Source organism: Macaca nemestrina, chromosome 2, assembly GCF_043159975.1.
Source record: "Macaca nemestrina isolate mMacNem1 chromosome 2, mMacNem.hap1, whole genome shotgun sequence".
Classification (NCBI taxonomy): domain Eukaryota; kingdom Metazoa; phylum Chordata; class Mammalia; order Primates; family Cercopithecidae; genus Macaca; species Macaca nemestrina.
In genome coordinates, this window is record NC_092126.1 from 100,147,572 (window position 1) to 100,154,339 (window position 6,768).

Sequence of the window (6,768 nt, forward strand, 5' to 3'; positions counted from 1 at the left end):
TTGCTCTGTCACTCAGGCTGGGGTACAGTGGCACAATCACAGCTCACTGCACCCTTGAACTCCTGGGCTTAAGCAATCCTCCTGCCCCAGCCTCCCAAGTGGCTTAGACTACAGTTGTGTGCCTATACACTTTGCTGATTTTAAATTTTTTTGTAGAGATGGGGTCTCACTATATTGCCCAGGCTGGTCTCCAACTCCTGGGCTCAAGCAGTCCTCCCACCTAGGCCTACCAAGTAGCCAGGACCATAGGTGTGCACCACCATGCCCAGCTAATTTTCTTTTTTTCTATTTTGTAGAAATGGGGTCTCGCCATGTTGCCTTGGCTGCTCTCCAACTCCTGGGCTCAGACAATCCTCTTGCCTTGGCCTCCCAGGTATGAGCCACAATGCCTGGCCAATAATTTTTTAATGAAGGCCCCCTGGGGCCAGGCACTGGTTTGGGCACTGGAGATTCAGCAGTAAAGTAAAATAAATTTCCTCATTGATCTTGTCAGTGACTCCTTTGCATGCTTGCTTCAGACTATATTTCAAGGTAACAAAATAGTTGCAGTTGATGAGAAAAAGTTCCATCTTACAGAAAACTTTCAGCTAATAAATGTAGAGGGAATGATAAAGTTAGAAAAATAATTATATTTTAAGTCCTAATGAAACAACAGACCCAGACAACAATGACCAATAGATGAAAAATATCAGGTGAAACACTCAAACGGAACCTGTCAATGGCAAGATTGGGCTGTAACCCTGAAACCACTGATCAATCTCGGCATTACTAAAACAGGCCTGACCAGATAGTCTGTGATCCTGATGTAAAGCAATAGCACCATGTTTTCAGTAGCCAAAACAGTTAAATCTGAATCTAATCAAGACTTTAGAATTACCTTCATGATTGGATGAAATATGGAGAGCAGAGGAACAAAGTCAACAGCACAAAAAGGAAGAAAACAGATAAATCTAGAGAGTGCCACATTCTGCAAAACTGAGCTGGTTTCTTCATCAAGACAATGGCATGGAAAAAAATGAGAAGTAGGCAAAGGGACTCCTCTGGATTGAATGAAATTTAAGAGACACAGTAGCCAAGTATGACGTGTGGACCTTGTTTGGATCTAGATTTGAAGAAATTGATTGTAAAGTCATTTTTGAAAACAAATAGTGAAATCTGAATATGGGTTAGGCATTAGTTTTTGCCAAAGAATTATTATTAGGTGGGATAATGGTACGGTAATTAGGTAAGATTGTAATTATTTCTTTAAATTATATTGTTTTTAGAGATAAAAATAAGACCTTCAGTGCTGAAGAAGGGCACAGTGGCACATGGCACAGCACAGGCATCTACATCATCAGTCAAATAAGAATTCAAGACAGCTGTCAGGCTAGAGTCCAGCGAGCGAGGCGCAGCTGGGAGGCGGGAGAAAACGCGGTGCGGGCCGGGCCCTGGAGATAGTCCCCGGCGCGGCGGGCTGGTGTTGTCTGGTGCTCCCCACTGCTTCCGTATCCATGATTATTTGTACTTTCAAGTGCTAAGTCCTGGACACATTCGATACATCTTCACAGCCACACCTGCCAAGTACTTCGGTGGTATCTTTCACACAAGGTATGAGCAGATTCACCTTGTCCCCGCTGAACCTCCAGAGGCCTGCGGGGAACTCAGCAACGGTTTCTTCATGCAGGACCAGATCGCGCTGGTGAGGAGTGCTCCCTCCTCTCCAAGACTCGGTGGTCCAGGAGCATGGCGGGCGGGCCGTGATCATCTCTGACAACGCGGTTGACAATGACAGCTTCTACGTGGAGATGATCCAGGACAGTACCCAGCGCACAGCTGCCATCCCCGCCCTCTTCCTTGTCAACTGAGAGGGCTACATGATCCTCCCCTCCCTAGAACAGCATGCGCTGCCATGGGCCATCATTTCCACCCCAGTCAATGTCACCAGTATCCCCACCTTTGAGCTGTTGTAACCGCTCTGGTCCTTCTGGTAGAAGAGTTTGTCCCACATTCCAGCCATAAGTGACTCTGAGATGGGAAGGGGAAACCCAGGAATTTTGCTATTTGGAATTTGGGGATAGCATCTGGGGACAAGTGGAGCCAGGTAGAGGAAAAGGGTTTGGGCTTTGCTAGGCTGAAAGAGGGAAACCACACCACTGGCCTTCCCTTCCCCAGGGCCCCCAAGGGTGTCTCAGAAGAGGCAAGAGAAAGGCCCCAGGGCTTCTGGCTAGAGCCTGAAACAAAAGGCGCTGAAGGTAGGTGGCTTGAGAGCCATCTGTGACCTGTCACATCTTATCTGGCTCCAGCCTCCCCTACCCAGGGTCTCTGCACAGTGACCTTCACAGCAGTTGTCGGAGTGTTTTAAAGAGCTGGTGTTCGGGGACTCAATAAACCCTCACTGACTTTTTAGCAATAAAAAATAAAAATAAAAATAATTCAAGGAAATAAAAGGCATAATATAGGCTTTAGAAATTTATTTTATATTTATAATGGGTTTTATGTACAATAAAGATACATTAGTTATTAAACAAGGTATAAAAACACTCAATTCAAGGATATGGAAAAATAATATAATAAAAAAATAACAAAATAGGAAGAATTAATTTTAAAAAGCAGAAGTCAATGAAATAGAAAATAATAATACTGATATATAGGCTGGGTGTGGTAGCTCATGCCTGTAATCCCGGCACTTTGGGAGGCCAAGGCAGGAGGACTGCTTGAGCCTAGGAGTTGGAGACCAGCTCGGGCAATATAGGAAGACCCCATCTCTATAAAAAATTTAAAATCAGCCAGACACGGAGGTGTGCGCCTGTAGACCCAGCTGCGGGGGAGGATCACTTGAGCTCAGGATCTTGAAACTGCAGTGTGCCATGTTTGCACCACTGCACTCCAGCCTGGGTGATAGAGGGAGACCCTGTCAGGAAGGAAAGAAGAGAGGAAGGAAGGAAACAATAATAATAATATATAAATGCAGGAACAAATTCTTTGAAAAAGACAAAAATAATCTGTGGTGAGCCTAATTAAGAAAAAGAGAAAGCCCATGAGAGAGGGAGCATAACCTGAGATACAGAGGAAAAAAATGCTAAAAATAACTCAATAAATTTGAAAACCATAATGAAAAACTCCCTAGGAAAATTTGTCAAAATTGAAATTAATTCAATATGTGTAAGATAGAAGAAATGTAAAAGTTGTCAAAGAACTACCTAAAGTGAAGCTGGGTGTGGTGGCTGACACCTGTAATCCCAGCACTTTGGGAGGTTGGGAGCAAGAGGATCATTGGAGCTCAGGAGTTCAAGACCAGCCTGGGCAACATGGCAAAAACTCCGTCTCCACAAAACAAAACAAAACAAAACAAAACCATTAAAATTAGCCGGGTGTGGTGGTGTGTGCCTGTGGTTCCAGCTACTTAGGAGGCTGAGGTGGGAGGATCACTTGAGCCTGGAGGTCAAGGCTGCATGAGTTGTGATTATGCCACTGCATAAGCCTAGGTGACAGAGCGAGACCCTGTCTCAAAAAAACCAACACAAAACAAACCGAAAAAAAAAACAAAGTAGCACCATTCTCATTCTTTCTTTCTTTAAAAAAGAATTATTTTAATGATGTATAATAGGTGTACATAGATTTGGAGTACATGTGATTACAAAGTTCAAATTGGGATATCCATCACCTCAAATATTTGTCTTTTCTTTATGCTAGAAACACCCAAGCTATTCTCTTCTAGCTACTTTGAAATGTATAAGATTACTGTAAACTATCAAACAGTAGGTCATATTTCTTCTATAAAACCATATATTTGTATCAGTTGATCAACTTCTCTTCCTCCCCTCCTCCTGATACCTTTCCTGGCCTCTGGTAACCATAAATCTACTTTCTATCTTCATGAGATCCAAATTCTTAGTTTCTACATATAAGTAAGAGCATATGATATTTGTCTTTCTGTGCTTGGCTTATTTAGTTTAGCATGGTAACCTTTCGTTCCATCCATGTTGCTACAAATGACAGGATTTCGTTTTTTATGGCTGAATAATATTCTATTTTGTATATGTACCACATTCACATTTTCTTTTCTTTTTTTTTTTTTTGAGATGGAGTCTCGCTCTGTCACCCAGGCTGGAGTGCAGTGGCGCCACCTAGGCTCACTGCAAGCTCTGCCTCCTGGGTTCACACCATTCTGCCTCAGCCTCCTGAATAGCTGGGACTATAGGCAACTGCCACAACACCTGGTTTTTTCTTTTTTTTTTTTTTTTTTTTTTTTTTGTATTTTTAGTAGAGACGGGGTTTCACCGTGTTAGCCAGGATGGTCTCAATCTCCTGATCTCGTGATCTGCCCGCCTTGGCCTCCCAAACTGCTGGGATTACAGGCATAAGCCACCATGCCTGGCCCACATCCACATTTTCTTTACCTATTCATCCATTGATGAGCACTTTGATTCCATATTTGAGCTATTGTGAGTAATGCTGCAACAAACATGAGAGTGCAGATACCTCTTTGGTATACTGATTTTCTTTCTTTTGGATATACGCTCAGTAGTGGAATTGCTGGATCATGTGGTAGTTCTAGTTTTAGTTTTTTGAAGAAACTCCATACTGTTCTCCATAGTGACTGTACTAATTTACATTCCCACCAACAGTGTACAAGGGTTCCCCTTTCTCCACATCCTCACCAGCATCTGTTACTGCCTGGTGTTTTGATAAAAGCCATTTTAACTGGGGTAAGCTGACCTCTCATTGTAGTTTTGATTTGCATTTATCTAACGATTAGTGATGTTGAGCACTTCTTCATGTACCCGTTGGCCATCTGTATGTCTTCTTTTGAGAACTGTCTATTCAGATCTTTTGTCCATTTTTAAAACAGCTTTTTTTTTTTTTCTATTTGTTTGAGCTCCTTGTATATTCCGGTCACTAATTTCTTGTTAGATAGGTAGTTTGCAAATATTTTCTCCTATTCTGTGGGTTGTCTCTTTAGTTTGATTGTTTCCTTTGTTGTGCCGCTTTTTAGCTTGATGTAAGCCCACTTGTCTACTTTCACTTTGGTTACCTATGCCATTGAGGTCTTACACAAAAAAACTTTGCCCAGATCACTGTCCTGAAGCATATCTCCTGTTTCTAATCGTTTCACAGTTTCACATTAGACTTAGGTCTTTTTTTTTTTTGAGATGGAATCTCATCCTATTGCCCAGGCTGGAGTCCAGTGGCGCGATCTCGGCTCACTGCAACCTTGGCCTGTGTGGTTCAAGCAATTCTCCTGCCTCAGCCTCCTGAGTAGCTGGGACTACAGGTGCATGCCATCATGCCCAGCTAATTTTTTGTATTTTCAATAGAGATGGGATTTCACCATGCCGGCCAGGCTGGTCTCAAACTCCTGACCTCGTGATCTGCCTGCCTCAGCGTCCTGAAGTGCTGGGATTACAGGTGTGAGCCACCGCGCCTGGCCCAGACTTAGGTCTTTAATCCAGTTTGATGTGATTTTTTTTTTTTTTTTTTTTTGTATGGTGAGAGAGAGTTTACTTCTTCTGCATAGTTATCCAGTTTTCCCAGTAACACTTATTGAAGAGACTGTCTTTTTCCCATTGTATATTCTTGGTACCTTTGTCAAAGATGAGTTGGCTGGGTGGGTTTACATGAGTTCTCTATTCTGTTCCATTGGTCTATGTGTCTATTTTTATGCCAGTACCATGCTAATTTGGTTAATATAGCTTTGCAGTAAATTTTGAAGTCAGATAGTGAAATGCCTTCAGTTTTATTCTTTTTGCTCAGGATTGTTTTGTCTATTGGGGTCTTTTCTAGTTCCGTATAAATCTTAGGATTTTTTTTTTTCTTCTATTTCCGTGAAGAATGTCATTGGTGTTTTCATAGGGTTTGCATTGCATTGGTAAATTGCATTGAGTAGAATTGCCATTTTATTTGAGATGGGGTCTTCACTCTGTCATCCAGTCCAGAGTGCAATGGTGTGATCATGGCTCACTGTATGATCATCGTTCACTGTAGCCTTGACCTTCACTGGGCTCAAGTGATCCTCCCACTTCAGCTTCTCAAGTGGCTGGGACAGCACGTGCATACTGCCACATCTAATTTAAAAAAAATTTTCTATAGAGACAGGGTCTCACTATGTTGCCCAGGCTACTCTGAAACTCCTGGGCTCAAGTGACCCTCCCACTTTGGTTTCCCAATGTGCTGGGATTACAGGTGCAAGCCATCTCATCCAGCTATCATTTTAACAGTAATTCTTCCAGTCAATGAGCAGGGAATCTCTTTTGTGTGTGTGTGTCCTCTTCAACTTCTTTAATGCTTTATAGTTGTCCTTGTATAGATCTTTCACTTCTTTGGTTAAAATGATCCCAGGTAATTAATACTCTCTGCAGCTACTATAAATGGGATGGCATTTTTTTCCCAAATTGTTCTCTTTGGGTGTAAATAAATGTTACTCTTTTTTGTATCTTACAATTTTACTAAATTTATTTATCAGTTCTATTTTTTTTGGTGAAGTCTTTAGGTTTTTCTAAATATAATATCATGTCATCTGTGAACAAGTCTAATTTGACTTCTTCCTTTTCCATTTTTCTTTTTTGAGATGGAGTCTTGCTCTGTCACCCAGGCTGGAGTGCGGTGGTGCCATCTCGGTTTACTGCAACCTCTGCCTCCTGGATTCAAGTGATTCTCCTGACTCAGCCTCAGGAGTAGCTGGGATTACAGGCACCCGCCACCATACCTGGCTAACTTTTGTATTTTTAGCAGAGATGGGGTTTCACCATGATGGCCAGGCTGGTCTTGAACTCCTGACTTCAGGTG

General features: G+C 42.2%; 1 pseudogene; it reads left to right on the top strand.

The window, feature by feature from the left end:
- The first annotated feature begins 1,078 nt into the window (after positions 1-1,078).
- Positions 1,079-1,973, top strand: LOC105480610 (protease-associated domain-containing protein 1 pseudogene; annotated as a pseudogene).
- Positions 1,974-6,768: the final 4,795 nt, after the last annotated feature.